The sequence below is a fragment of the Cyprinus carpio genome, chromosome B2 (genome assembly GCF_018340385.1).
Source record: "Cyprinus carpio isolate SPL01 chromosome B2, ASM1834038v1, whole genome shotgun sequence".
Classification (NCBI taxonomy): Eukaryota; Metazoa; Chordata; class Actinopteri; order Cypriniformes; family Cyprinidae; genus Cyprinus; species Cyprinus carpio.
The window spans coordinates 4,554,302-4,570,659 of record NC_056598.1 but is presented as its reverse complement, the minus strand read 5'-3'; the positions used below and the strand labels follow the sequence as shown (position 1 = coordinate 4,570,659).

Genomic DNA, 16,358 nt, shown 5'->3' with positions numbered 1-16,358 from the left:
ATGGAGAATTGGGAGTCAATTTGTGGAAAGGTTTCTTGGAAAGACTCGCCTCTCCACTTTAGCGCGGGGCCGTTTTTCGGTTCTTTTGTAAACTGCTCCACTATGTCGTTGGATTTCAGGTCATTCAAAAAGTAAAATCCTCCTCCGAGACCTGCTTCAAAACAAAGCCTGTAAAGTGACAAACCACCACGGGTGAAGCCCTACGAACTTACCAACACTTTCAAAACAAAGCCGGACGGGCTTTTCAGTGCAGCCTGTGATGCAGGACACCTTGACTACTGCAGAGATGTGCACTGATCTGTAGGCTACACATGGCGGGGAAGAGATGTGCGGATTATATATGCCTCATTTGAATATGTAACACCATATTTTGTTACTGTATGCATGCATGCCCTCTCCTTTTGGGTGGAGCATGCATAATGGTGCTTGAATGTTAGATATTTTCCCCCAAAATGTAAATAAATACTTTATGATGTTACATATGTTGTTTTCCATATAGTCCATTCAGCTTTAATTGCAGTACTTTAATTCAGTGGGATTTTTGTACTTAATTTGTATGACCATGACAGCATAAATTCACATCTGGGATTACATGAAGAGGGCAAAAGTTGTCAAACACCTGGAATATTTTTCATGTATTTTATAAAGGCTACTCAAATAATTCTAATATCGTCTTAAAATTATGAGAAATTGTTACTGGATAATGACCATTGGTGGGAAATATTTGAACTTGACAGCATACAAACCCATATTTAATGTAATGATGGACATGGGTACTTGTGGGGAATGACTTACATCTGATCGGTGGTAAAATGCTCATTTATGGAAATTTGCAAGTGATGTCAAAAAGACAAAAAGAATATAAAAAGCAGGTCATATCTCATCTCTCCAGAGTGTGCTGGCACAAAGGATCTCTTTAGACTTTGTCTTTTGTTATTGTGGTAATTATTTCCATTAGAATTGCTCCTCAAACCTATAATCAAAAGGTTGAGCTTCTTCTGAAAGGAAACAATTTTCTGAAGCAGTGATCCAGGTACCTCCTGTAAATGAGGAGCAATTAGCTCCCAGTGAAACAATGGACCTCTGAAGTTGCAAACAATGGGAAAACTATAGAAAACTGGCAGAGATTCTAAGAGAAATTGGAGAGGGATCTTGAGAAATTACAAACCTCACCATAAATGGACATCTTTTAGGACCTAATAAAGCATGTGTTTTTAACGAAAAATATGGCCAAATATAAGATCATTTTAACTGGGTGTTTAAATAATAGTTTTGGGCATGCATGTATTCATACAAATTAATACATTTACAGATTCGGTTATTTTTGTCTTTGTATATCAGGAAAAAGTTTATAGATGGATTAAAAATAAAAGATCTCTCTGGTGAAGAAGAAGCAGCAGCATTTTTCCTCCTTGCTGATATGACAGTGGAATAAGTCCGAGCATCACAAAACTGGAACTGGTACAACCCAAGAGTGTCACATGCATACTCACTCCTGTACCTCAACATTGCTAGACCCATAAAGATCCATACTGTATTGTGTTCCAGGTTAAGGCCCAGGGGTCAAATGTCAATAATTAGAGAGAAAGAAAAATGGGAGTCTGGTCACCATGACCTGAGCTCTGCAGTGAATAGCAACTATATACCCTTGTGAAAAAAAGAAGCAGACTTTGGCATACAAATAAAAAAGTAAGGAAAACATATACTTTAAAAGAATATACTTTAGTGCAAATTGAATGTGATAAACTTTGGGATAATTGCATGCTATTTGCAATTAAATTAAAATGTATTATATTTCTTGTCTTTGGAAAATGGGTTAAAGTATCGGGTGGGGTATAGTGTGAATGTACAGATAAGCCCTTTTATGGTTTTAAATTTAACTAAAAAATTAAAGGCATTCCTGGGGACTTGTATGTCATCTACTTTTAAAAATAGTATTTGTAAATACACATTTGTAAGGAAGTTTAGCACACTCAAAATCACATACTTTGCAATTTCTCAGTGTTCTCTGCATTTCTTCTGCAATCAGTAATAAAAACTGTAAGAAAAAAAAACACATCTATATTAGGAAAAATGCCTGTATATACGATTTATTTTATTTATATATTATGTGTCATTGTTGTTTAACTGGAACTGGTTATTAACCGTATTTAACTAGTGTTAAAGTGTTTATAATCAAATGCACTGACAATGGCGATAAAGTTAACATGCTGGAAAAATTTTGAATTTACTTTATTATTATTGTTGTTGTTTTAATTCATTTTAAATATAGCTTTAAAATTGGCGCTATCACAGACACACTGCTGGTATGTTAAATTGATCTGTATTTGAACATTCTACTATTCATAACGTCATATAAAACAGTAGTGTTGCTGTAATTCTTTAGTTAGTGTGCGACTAGGACGTACAAAGTGCAGTATTTCTCTTCCCGTGAACATAAATCTCTACAGAATGACATAAAGTAATCCTTATACTTATGTTGGGATTTTCATTTTGCAAAAACATATTTTCTGAAAATTGCCTTCCTGATATTGTTTCGGGGCTCAGACACACTCTCTGTCTAAAAGTCTGGATCCAGTTATATCTGATCAGAGGAACATTATCATTCCTTTGCTTGAAAAGTTATGAACAGCAGCTACACTAATTATTCTCTCTCTTGCTTTTTTGTTTCTGCTTTCTGCCACGGATGGGCAACCCAAGGTAACTAGAGATTACACAAACTGGATCCAGCCTCTTTTGAAGATTTGAGATGATGCCAACCCCTCAGAGAACATCAGATGAGGCCAACCCTGAACCAACATACAAAACTACCAAACTTTCCTTACATTACTACATTATTTTTGATCTCAATAAATAATCACTGCTGTTAATCATGTTCACCATTTCTGTTTGAATACGTCATTAATTAACTGCATGATTTTTACTATCCTAGAACTGTACAGGGTGACATCACCCGTGACATAGTTACCATTGATGATACAGCAGGATCTGTTAGAAAATCATTTGTGCTGTATAGTTGTGTTTCTGGACTCAGCGTGGACTGTTACACTGGAGAAATGGTGAGCTCCTGAAATTTTAACAAGTAAGTGTAGAAGTTGAAATTTGTGTGTCTGAACACTACTAAATAAACATCATGTAAAGAGCAGTAGTTAACTTAAAAATAAGCAAGTATTGCCACGAGGCATTAACACTATGCTTGCTTTTAACATGATTTTAGTGTGACAAAATGGCATTTTCTGTGTACATTTTCTATATCCAGTGTTACAACTTTGTTGCCATAGTAAACTTAACCCAAGTAAAAAGCAAGTTTTAACAGAAGTGCTGTTATTTATGATACATTGCACTATGGGCGCCCCAAGTCCCTGGCTTGTGGACATTTCCTGATCTCTTTTCCCGATCCGTTAATTTACATATTGTTTATTATTAAACTGTTGTTTAAAATGAATATCACACTAGCAATCACGCTAGCAATATTGGGGAAAAAAGCCCATGTGATATTGTTTAACTTTTCTGTTATAAACACAAAAATGAAAAGTCCATAGCAAATTCACCCATAGTTCGCTTGTTTGTTGTTAAGATTATATTAAATATAACAAAGACAGACTATACTGATATTTTTTAACATTACCAAAACCATAATATATACTTTCTTTACAAAAATACTGGAAGTACAAATAAGACTGGCTGTACTGAGATGTTTTAACAGTAGCAGTGTCACAACTGAGGTCAGGCTGTGGTGGATGCACAGTGTGCACTTGTGATGATGTCAAAGAGTGGGAAGAAGGCCTGAAAACAATGCTGTGAAAGACAGACCTTACAATCTTTTGCAATAGCACGCACTGTACAGTAAAGCCATGGCTAGATCATGAAATTTTCAGCAAATCACACAGCTTTCAAAAATGTTTTTTATGGCGTTTTTTGTTCTACTGAGTGTTTTTTTTTGAAAGACGTTTTCGTCAGCTGTATGCTGTTTAAAACAACAGTAAAAGATTAATGCTGTTAAATAGAATGTCAAAAGTGGGCTATGGAAATGGCATAAAGTGCAACCAAACGTTCTAACAGGGCACACAACAAGCTATTTTAATGGACATTTAGCTCACGTTTTCTTTGTGATCAAATGTTTACTGACAAAATATGTTGACTGTATGGGTGAGTTTTGGGCTTTATTTTGTTTAGTCAATCCCTCATCCGTGAGTAGTTTTTCCACTTCTTATCTTCTTATGAACCATTTATGAAATCTTTATAAGTAGCCCCAGTGTCCTCAGTCAAATTTCTTTCAACAGTATGGCTTGGGATTTACGCAAACATCTAACATGAAGCGTACTCGTGACGTCACGCTCCAGTCGGCAGTTCCAGCGCAGCAGCAGTCAACACCGAGTTCAACCAGCTTTAGGGTAAACAGCCAAACCATGGACGACGACGTGTTAACGACTTTGAAGATTTTAATTATCGGTGAGAGTGGTGTCGGTAAATCAAGGTGAGGTCCGAATCCGCTATTTTGTTTTTTCGTTTAGTCTTTCTCGTACAGTTGGATGAGTTGTTAATGTTAGCGTTAGCCTCGTCTTATCCATCAAAAAACTAAACTTAAATAATAAAAACTGTCGCCTGTGGCCAGATTTTGCCAGTTTTATTCAGACATTAAACTTAACTTTTAAATGTTGTTTTGGCCTCAAGAACGAAATGAAATGCGCTATATTGTGCCCCTCGTGGTATTTTTAGCCTTCAGATGTGTTGTCTTCAAAGCACCGTCGATTGTTAGCTTAATAATTATAAAGCCATGGACATTTAGTTCTGGTAACGTTAATTCATATTCTGGTAATGAATACTTTTGTATACTGTTACTGTTGTCGCATATCTTTAAATATTTAATAAGAGCAGCAGCAGTGTTAGCTGGCAGCTGTTTCTGTAGCTGTCATGCTATCTGCTCATTGTGTGGTGTGGCAGTTAACGTAGCTCTAAATATACAGGCCTTAGAGTTTATAGAGGGGTCAAATACTTAACATAAACAGACTTAAACGTGCTTTACACACGTCTACTTATGATGACAAAGGGATTTAGCTAAATTAGTGTTAAAGTAATTTTTCAAAGAAGACCTTCCTCATCCACTCGGGCAAGTGAAAGAGTTCTTCATAACTGAATATGTTGTCATGTTTACAGAAACGAAAGTGTAATTTTATAAGAAAACAATGTGAGGAAATATGACTTAATTATAACAATTATTAATACTGATTTTCTTATATTTATCCATTATGTCCCCAGTTTGCTCCTACGCTTCACAGATGACACATTCGACCCAGAATTAGCTGCGACCATTGGTGAGTCATGTATTTGTGAATATTACGGGTAGTAACCAGACATTATTAACAGGCCTGTAATCAGTTTAATGCTCAAAACCAATGAGAAACTTACTGAGTAATGAAGTCTGTTGTTAAAAAATTTTAGTTTTACCTCCTTAAATATACTTTTAATCCTTGTGTATTTTAAAGTATGCTCCATTTCTGTTTTTCATTGGTTATTTATTAAAGTGAAAACTGTTGCAATAGATGGCAACAGAGCAAAGCTGGCCATATGGGTAAGTGCTGTAGTACAGCCAAATCTTTTATAAATGCTCAACAACACTCAGTTCAGGGATGTAGTGTCTTAAATGCCTGAATTATTTGTGGATTATTATCATGTTCACTACTCTTACAATTGTCCTGTTCCACTAGATGTCACTGTCGTGCTTTGTAGAATTAAGTGACGTAGTCTGTTTAGAAAGCTGCTGAAATCCTCATGAACTTCTGTTTTAGGACACGGCCGGTCAGGAGAGGTTCAGAACTCTAACACCAAGCTACTACAGGGGAGCCCAGGGTGTCATTTTGGGTTAGTGTTTTTGAATACTTGATTTCACTAATTAAAAAACGCTTCATTGAAATATTTTATTCTGATTGGTCAGTCAGGAGTTCTGCAAACAGATATTTTTTATAATGTCCAATAATTTTATGATTGTCTCAGACACAGCTACATGGCTGTGCGAGTTTCGTGCGTCTCAGATCATTCTGAGGTGTATCTATTTATTTAATGTCTTTATTAATTTATACAGCTGGCCAAATGTTATCACAAGACAAGATTCATTCTCAAATCCAATCAAAACAATACTTTATATTAATTTTCAAATTCAATCAAATTCTTATACTAGTTGTTGAATGTAAAATTGAAATGGTTATCGTTTTCTCTCTCTCTTTTTTTTTTTTTTCTTTTTTTTTTTTTTTTTTTAGTGTATGATGTTACAAAGCGGACACGTTCACAAGGCTTGAGAACTGGCTTAATGAGCTGGAGACATACTGTACACGCAACGACCTGGTTAAAATGCTAGTGGGGAACAAAATTGACAAGGTTTGTTTGATTATTGTTATTCTGAATGTAAAGCTGCTTGATACAATGTTTTGGTATACAGCTGTGAAGGTTGTTTTAGGTTAACAGTGTCTTGAAGGGATGGTTCACCCCCAAAAATTCACCCCCAAAATTATCATACTCACCCTTATTAATGGCTTTCTTTTGTAGACCACAGAAAGGGTATTTACTCTGTATATCTGAAATTTTAAACATTAGCTTGTGATGTCACTTTGGTTAATGCAAATTACGGAAGATAAGGTGCTATTAAATTAGAAATAAAAGATGGTGGATTTTTGTTGCTGTTGAATTCTAGGCAAATAAGGACTATAGAGGACTATTCAGGGCAATTTTAAGAAATTTGGCAGTCACTGTGTGTGGGTGAAAACGCAAAAGAGTCATGCATGATTTGCAAATGTGTTTGGATTGTCCATATGTCCACATATGGCAAACGCAATGAAAATACAATTTCCAGTTCCTTTTGAAAATTGTATTGAATATTTTTCCATAAACGACTAATGTTCGGTCTAGAATTTCAAGTCTAGCCTCAATTTTAGAAAACTCAAAATCTTTAAGTAATGATGAAAGGGGTTCAGTCAGGAGCGTATAATTAGATAGAGACATGTCCCTACCAATATCCAGCGACTACCAAATTGTCCCTAGCAATAATTTTGATCAAATGGTTAATTATGTATAAGTTATTGTCATTTGGGAGACATCTGAAGTAGGCTATGTTATATCATTGATATTACATAAGAAGGTAAAGTATCCTAAATATGTTACAAAACTGTGCGCTTTCAAGGACGCACATTTAATACATGGGCGGAACTTAAAGGTAGTCGCCTGTGCTGTTATATCCCGTCATGTCCCTACCAATGTCAAAAGCAAAACTATGTCCTTGGCTTCAGTTAAATGTTCAGTTTGGCTTTGAAGTCTTTAAATCTTACTAACAGATTATAGATAATTATTTTACGGACACTTCCAAGCTCTGGATGCTGATTTTTTCAGTCATTCCAGACATGCAAAAAATACGAAATACTGTGTGCCAGGGTCTATTTGGCACTTCATGAGTTTCTTTCTTTCTTTGCTGTTTTTTTTTTTTTACTCAAACAATCATTCAGAATAAGGGAAAAAAAAGTAAATTAAAATGTATACTTTCCTCAAGAAAATAAAAGCGCAGATTTTAAACAGTCCTCTCTGGTTTATTGAAACAAGTTAGAAACCGTTGTTTACAAATGATTTAAATAGAAACATGAGCTCCTGTATTTTTGGTAAGGAAAGTTGCCAAAAAAGTAATGGAATGTGGCCTTAAAGACAAGTGTTGAAGTTATGTGTGCTGACATTGAGAGATTCCTGTAATATTTTTTGTTGCTTTGTTTCGGGGTGACTCAGCATTATAATTAGAAAGACCTCTCTGTTTCAGGACAACCGTGAAGTAGACCGGAATGAAGGCTTGAAGTTTGCACGAAAACACTCTATGCTTTTTATTGGTATGTTTCCTCTTTATTACCATTCATTTTGTTTTCAGTTAGATTGGATGTTTTGGATAGCCCTACCTGTATCTTAAGTTAGTTTGTTTTTCGACACTAAAGTCTCCAGTTAGCCATCAGAGGATGTGAATGAGCATGATGGTCTGTCTGTGTCCAGACAATCCTGTCTTGCCAGGATTTTCTTTATATTTTCCTGGCTCTTTGAAATAGTTACAGATGTCAGAATGGTTTTCAGTCATAAAAAGTGAATTTGTGTTGAACGTATGCTTGTATAATGGCAAATACTTTTGCCTTTGTTCCTGAAGAGATCATGGAACATCAAACAATAAGACTTTTCTGTCATAGCTACTACTCTGTGATCGCTTATTTCTGATATAATTCATATTTTTTTTATACTTATGTAGTTACCCCCCCCACCAACAACACCTGTTTTGATCTCAAGTGTCAAAAGATTGCACATTCTTTACAAAAACTTGCAGTTTGCAAAGGAAGGAACTGGGTTTGGGCACCGCTGATTTTGGTTGTGGGTGTCTTTTTTTTTTTTTTCAACAATTGGTTTATCTTTAAGGTGTGTCAGTTAATGTTTGTACTCTTAAACTGTTGACTGCATCAAAGCACCATTTTTCTTCGTTTTTTTTACTTTCCAGTCTCCTTACTGTGTTTTTCCCTCTGTTGTCCTTCCTTAACCCATGTGGTTCCATTATAAGGGCTAGTCGCAAAGACGCGGGACTGAGTTTCAGTGTGCCCTTTGAAGAACTGGTTGAAAACAGATCCTCCAGACCGCCAGGGCCTCTGGGAGAGCAGCATCCAGAACCACGGTGTCCAGGGCTGTCCGATCATCATGACCAGCAAGCGTCTAGGGTTCCTGTGGGGGTTACTGCTCCCTGGTTTAACATCCTCACCGGGAGCTCGACCCAAGAACCACAACACTGAGATGGAAAGCACCGTTTTAACTTAAACTGGTCCTTCATGAGAATGAGAGCTTCCTCTGAGGGGGAATGGTCTGTACCCTTAGAGCTGGTCAAAGGGACCTTTGCAGTTTGCACACTCTCTGTCACTCAATGTTGTTTTATTCTCTCCCAGAATTCTGTCATGTTATTCTCAATTAATGTATCACAGTGCTACATTACCGGTAGCCAATCTAAGCCGTTATTTTGCAAAATAAGTCCTTTTGAAGATAACACCCTGAGCATGTTGAAATAGGGCCGAGACAATCTCTCCCCCACCCAGAGCAGGGGGTGAACAGAGTTAAACTTCTCCACGCTGGAAAGGAAGTGCCTGCCTTTTGACCCTGATGTGGTGTAGACCAATAGTATTCTAAGAGGGAATGGACCTAGAAACTTGAGCAGTGTCAAGAAACTCATTCAACTTGATGTTTATCAACTGTCCTTTGTACCCAGTATTACATTTCATCCGCTTAATACATTGCTCTGCCTCTCTAAACACAAAAAAAAAAGCTATCTCCAGCTTTTTATTTAATGTTAGTTTTCTTATGTTTATTTTTCTAATATTGTTGGCCTTAGAGATAATTGCTGCGCGATGAGACTACCTTCTTGAAGATTTTAAAATCTTTTGTAAATAATACGTCTTCAGTGGGCGGTTCTGACATAATTTGTGCCACACAGTAATCGAGTGAAATGGGCTTTAGACTCCAGCTGCTGGTCTGGAAAAAAAAATTGAGACTACTTAAAGCATGTTTGAAATAATGGAATCTACTTGATGAACTTTTGTCTGAATATAACACACTAGAGATCCTTTTACCTCCACTGTGTGTTTAATCTTGGCACTTATTTCTTCCCCTTTTTTATGGTTGTTCCTAGTGTAAAGTTTGAATGAGACCAAACAAACCTTAGTCTGTATTCTAGTTTCAAAGGTCAGCACAAAGTGCCGTCGTCTGACTTGATATTGGATCCTCCTCACACATCTATAGTGATATTAAATGGAAGATTGAGGTGGTGGTCTATGGCCTAAGCGCCCTTAATACTTATTAGATCTGCCAGGTGTAACACGGATCGGACCTAACAGGCTTTCACCATGTATGATATGTTGGAGGTAGAGGGTGGCTCGATCTATTTGTGTAGACCTAGTGCCCTAAAATTGGCCAGTGGTACACCATTGGTAAAGTTGGTAATTTCATTTAATTATAACATCATCTTGTGGTCATAAAAGTATGAGTTATCAAATAATGCTTCGTTACCTATGCCTATGTCCTGTGGCGTTTGTTTGGTTCTTGTGCGGAGAGATTTCAGTCAGGTGTCATTTTGGAAAAATGGTCCCTATGACCTCCTGTAGGCCGAAAACCATAAACAGCGTCAACCCACCACCTCCACTAAAGGAATTTCTTATTAATTTCACAATACAGCATTTCTGTTTCCATTCAATCAATTCGTTTCATTCTCAAATTTGGTAGAATGCTGTGCCTTTCATTCTTGTGCTATTGTCCTATCACCAGCAGATGCCAATTAGTTCCCCTAGGTAATGTGGGAACATTTATAAGAAAATGATATATCTTTACCATGCGTTTTGCTGACTTACAAATATCTAACTTCTGCCAAAGTGTCTTCGATTTAACACCCGCTAGAACTGCCTCAGCGAGAATAAGGTGTAGATGTCTGGTGGGTTGAGTTACACGGTCGATAGGTGAATTGTGTGTTGTGAGATGATGATAATTAATTACTCTGCAAATGTGTAATAGAAGACATAACAACGTTTTCTACGCAAGTACAAGTACCAGTACCACTCCTTAATGAAAGTATACTTAAGGCTACGAAAGTCGTACAAGCTACCCGTGACAGCTCTAACAAGTGCGTAGCCTTACAATGGAGTAAAATGTACAAACTAGTACTCACAATTATATAATTTGACTCAGACAGGCTAAATAAATTACTTAGTATTACATTTTAACAGTGGTAAGGGTCTGAGACAATCAAAATGTGTCATACCAATACTGGCCCCAAGTGAATGTCTGAACCTCAGTTTCCTGGAGTGCCCACCGTCTCCCGTTGCACAGTTTATAGGTATATATCACCGTGTAGATACTCCCAACACAACCGTAGCCCCAGGCGACCATACCTAATAATCATTCTCGTCACGTCTGTCTATTTGCACAAAGCACCTACGTGAATTCATCTGGTGCGTGGCTGGCAGGCAGGGTTGGACCCAAACTCCGGCAGGGCGTCGGCCCTGACCCCCCTGGGACAGGCCTCAATTTAATGCCATTTGTGCTGTTTTAATTTAAAGTAATCAGTTTAATTTTAGAAATAATACTACATTTGGGCTGTTACCACACCAAGGCACAATCATTATCAACAGACTCATCTTTTCAATGCAGATGACATGCAGAAGCGTCATCGGAAGTTGGCACGTTAGATGGAATTTACACACTGTTTAGTGCAGGAACAGAATGGCATTTAACCTGTCAGTTACACATTCATGAATTTTGAATATACAATACATAAAATGTTGAATACTCATTTGAAATTATAGAAATTAATTATTAAAAAAAAAATCAAAAAGATACTGTAAATGTGAAATTTAAAATGGCCAGTATGTGTCAGCAATTCACTGTTAAAAGTGAGTCGTTTTGTGAGGATTGAACCGAATTCATTTAAACGGTTGATTCTTCATGAACGAAACACGTTCATGTTGCTCAGATAAGCAAAACTGTGCTTTGGTGGTGTTTGGAATTATTTTTGTTGTGAATAAAAGGCCCAACACACAGGCGGCGTGCGATAGGTGGTCTCAACGTACAAGTCGCTTAATTAACTTGTTACTGACACTTTTGATAATATGTCTAGGTAGGTGACATGGTAAATACATGGGTAATTTTTGTGGAAAGGTGAAAAGACGGCCTTCGTTTGTTGACAGTTTGAGTTAGATCACACCACAGAAATTAGATAAATTATGTACAGTTTCTGCCCCTAATCGTCTCAATTTTGTGATCATCTTCTAAATGCATTGTAGCAGACTGAATTGCACACTAGTGGAAAGAACGCACTATAAAATGGCGCGCGCACGATCATTAGAAACTGACAATTATGTATATTATCGCAACGCGGTATACTATCGTCGGGCACACTCCGCACCAGTCACATTTTGCTAATTTGGTGCAAAGGCACCTCAACTTGACGGAAAAATGTCGAAGCTTCATTTTAACCACAATTTGCAACTAGCACAAAGCTCATTTATTTACAGCTTACCTCTACCTGCTTAGCGAAGGGTATGAATGGCTAATGCGAGATTTCGAGTAAGCTGCTAGTTTGGGTCCCCCTATGCAAGCACAGCGTACACTGCATAATAAGCATAAAAAATAAAGGCGCAGAGGGTGGGGATTACAACTTGCACACATTTCCTTCGATTGGTCAACTTCAGAAATATGACGGGTTTACGTTTTTCATCGGTGTTCAATGCAAAGACATCTAACGAAACCTTGTTTTTTGTGCCGTCTCAAAATCATTCTTGTGATGTTTAGCGCCATTTGTTCCCACTCGCTGCCCAGTCACTACATACTTTACTGTGACAGTATTTTCCAGGGAGACGTTTTTGTTTTTTTTGTTTTTTTTTACTCAGTAATTTAATGGGTTGTTTAGAAATTCCAGACGAAGTAGCAATACTTCAAACAACCAAAATGATAAACTAGTAGGATACTACAAACAAGTAAAGATTACAGTAGTTTCAAAAAATATACTGGTAAGAGACGGGCAGACTCGAGTACACAGAAAAGCTACTCAAGTTACAGTAAAGCGATTAATGTAATTCGTTACTTTCCACCTCTGATTATTGTATTAGTATTTAAGATTGTGGTAAATGGTCGACTCCGATGTGGGCATTTGATGTTGTCTGACAGATGCCATAGAGAGCAGGAAATTGGTGATACCTCCAGCTCCATATTGTTTTGAAGCAGGCCCATAAGACTGTGAAGCCTTTTTGTGTCTAGTAACGGTGCAACTAGGCATAGCGAGCGAGTGACGCGGAAAAACTATAACACGAACCTGCAATAACTCACAACCAAAAGTAGGGAAAAATGTCATGCGTTGTTCCAAACGGTAGAGTGGCACCTCAGGTCGATTTAAGTGTACCAAACTGTAGGGGCCTAAGACATCAATCCGTCATGTCACTTGAAAGGTTAGCCTCTGATTTACCTTCGGATGGTTCTGATTGTTGTCAGGGTTATAAAACTGAGGAAATATCCAAAAGGGCACAAAAAGCATTTCAAAGTGCTATCTCAATTGGGTGTGTGAGTAGTTGGGCTTTTTATGCCACCGTTTCAATAAAGAAGATCATGTTGACAACTTTATGTAGATACAAAAAGTGCATGTACTCTCGCTACGCGACACACACAAAATGTCAGCACACTTTGTCATAGCTTTCTTAGCCAAATATAAATAAACATAGGCTACAGTATATTCCAAAGTTTTTGTAAGAAGTTTGTGAAATTAAGTGTTTTACATGCGTTTTTTCCCATATGGATTTGATGGTCACCCATTAAATTTAAGAGCGTCTTTTGGTTAGTAAAAGAAAAAATAAAAAATAACAGTTGTAATTGAGACATGTCAAGGGGTAATAATAAAATCACAATTAACTGCATTCTGGTGTGGTAGGATAATTATGCATCAGGGTTTGGGTTTAGGGTAAAAAAAATAGTTGCCTATAAATGTTATTAGACTAGTAAGTAGGTAGGTTTATAGACGAATTTAACAAGGACACCATAATTTGTTACCAAGTGGATTTTTTTTTATGAATCTACCTACAAAAACACTTAACAATTCAAAATTTCATTTAGGTCTTTATAATTTCAGCGCAACTCTCGACACATATTGGATGAGAACAAACCATGAACTTACTATAGCTGGATGATGACCACTGCTGTCTTCTTTAAAGGCTATTTAATAAGTGAAATTTGAGCTAATTCCATAATTAATGAACTTCACAGAGTTAGTGAGTTGAGCTGACCCAATACTGAACTGACTTGAGAGATACTTTTTAAATGACACTAATTCAGAGTTTTAATGTCCCGCGAACTGGTAATGAAGACTTGGAGGAACAAAGCAGCCACAGAACTGTCCGCAAAAATCGTCAAATTTCCTGTCCTTGTTGCAATCCACATAGATTTTAGTTAATCCACCTCTTGTAAAATAATAAAGACCGATATTTGACCAAAAATGCAGTTGTGGCCAATCGCTATCCATATAAAGCATCCGCCGCAATATTTAGACAAGCAGAGCCCGGAACATGCGCGAAATGGGTTGTGTTTTGCTGATAGAATGGTTTTTCTTAGGAAAACTTTTATAATGTGAACTGTTGTGTATGCGTTTATATTCTGGGTTCATTGCTGCTTGCCTGTACCAAGTGATGCATCATTGTAAAAATAACTGGAATAACTGAAAAACTTGAAATTGTCCTTGTTAGAGCTTACAACAGAATATTAATTTGTCTCATATTTGATCGAATGTTGCACTTTGATTTGGTTTTTTTCCATAGTTTATTACTGTCAGCTTGAACGGAAAACCCTCTTCTATAAAGCGCTATAGTAATGAAGGGTGACTGACTTGACTGAAGTATACACAAAGACCTTTTTCAGTCCCATTAAGCCAGCAGGCTGATCATGGGATTTTTGGTTGCGTTTAAAACTGTAGAAAGAGTCACCATAAACACAGACAAGCGATAGTGATAAAAACAGTGAGGTCGTTATAGTGTGGTATGTCTTTAAATGAAGCATGAAATGGGAATTTGTTCTTGGTTTATTGTTCTTCTCTATTTGGAACTATGTTCGAATTGAAAACGCTTCTCGAATGATACAACATTGGGTAGATTGTGTTCCCTTTTCGATACTCCCACTCTTACGGAGGCGGTTTGCTTAAGACCCTACGGGAACAAGCCTTTTTTGCTCCTGAAATGAAGTCCTTGGTTTTCAATGATGCAGTGCTGCGTCATGGACATTATTTCGGTGCAATGTATGGAAAAGAACCAACCAATGGTTTTGGCAGAGGGAGCTGCATGGGCCGTATGGCAACGAAGCCCGCCAGAATGCGGGGGGGGGGGCTGACCTGCTTCTCTGCCCGCTTCAGGTGACAACAGCAGTTCTGGTCCTTTTTCCCTGCCGCCATCCACCAATACTAAAAGAGCTACTAAAATACTTGGTGTTGTGGCAAAATGCCACACCGGTTAACATGCGGTTTGTGGGGTCTCGCTCTTGCACGGACGTGATGATGGCCATTCAGAGCGTATCGTTTGGCCTGCGTGGGGAAAACACTGCATGCGGACGCGTGCCACAACCATAGGAAACTATTTGTTCTCATTGCAATTAAAATCAGTCTTGCCTATCCTCGGCTCATGGATTGGCTTTCTTTTTCAGAGAGCGGCTCCGCCCCTCGCGCCCGCCTCACGTTTTCTTCTTCCTAGGGAAACCCGTTGAGCAAAAAACAGCGCACAGCAGATAGTGGCATGCACACTTCGTGTGCGTGAACACAAAATCGTGCCTCGCTCTCGCCCCAGAGGAGTGTTACGTCCCCTACTTTTCTCCCAGTCTGATCACAGTCCCTCTGCTGGTGCAGTGACCTGATCTCATTTGTGAAGTGAGGGACGGAGCTGAATCGGACCACACAAGGAGACTGTAACAGGGTCTTCGGTGAACCTGACCCCACCCAACCTCGCCATCGTCTGCACCCAGCGACACCAAAGACAGGATGGATGCCTGAGTCTCCGTATCATCTCATGCGGTTCAAAGAGCTGGTTTAGAGTGGTTAGCAGAGGAGCCCTACACACACTCATCTGGAGAGTGGTTCTGCGGGGTGCCACCAGGCCCCTCGTCAGCGTTCCTCTCCATACTTCTCTGAGGTCCATGACGAGCCTCAACAGATCATGGAGCACACCCTATTCCACCTGCCTCCGTACTGCTTCTTCACAACCACCCTCACTTCCATCGATGGTGCTGAAGAAAAAGAGAATGATAAACCTCCTCCCCTAGATGAGTCAGTGGCCGCGCACCTCTGCCAGCCCACGGCCATCGGCTGGTGAGCAAAGGCCACTCACCCGTCCAAGCTGGGTAGGACACTTCAGCTCTCGCTGGACGTTCCTACACTTCAGCTGGACAGGTGGCGCTTCGCATCTCTGATGGGTCTGGCCTGGACCCTGCGACCCTCAGGGAGCTGAGGAGCACAACCGACCCTGGCTCTGCGCGCCACCAAGGACCACCCCTCAGGTTATCAGGAGATCGATGGCCGCCTTGTGGAGCTCAAGTGCCATTTGTGGCTGACGCTAACAGAGATCAATGATGCTGATAAAATTCCCTTCCTCGATGCTCCAGTCTCTCCCAATTGTCTCTTCGGACTGACGGTCAAAGGATTCGCAGAGTGCTTCACGGAGGCACAGAAATTGTCCCAAGCTATGCAACATTTCCTGCCTAGCACTCCAGCCCTCTCTGCTTCCTCTGCTTGCCCTAAGCATGTGGACGTGACTCAGGCAGCCCGGGAAGCCAGTAACCTGCTAATGTTGTCG

General features: G+C 38.8%; 1 pseudogene; it reads left to right on the top strand.

Moving 5' to 3' along the window:
* The first annotated feature begins 4,327 nt into the window (after positions 1-4,327).
* On the top strand, positions 4,328-8,196 carry LOC122134010 (annotated as a pseudogene).
* Positions 8,197-16,358: the final 8,162 nt, after the last annotated feature.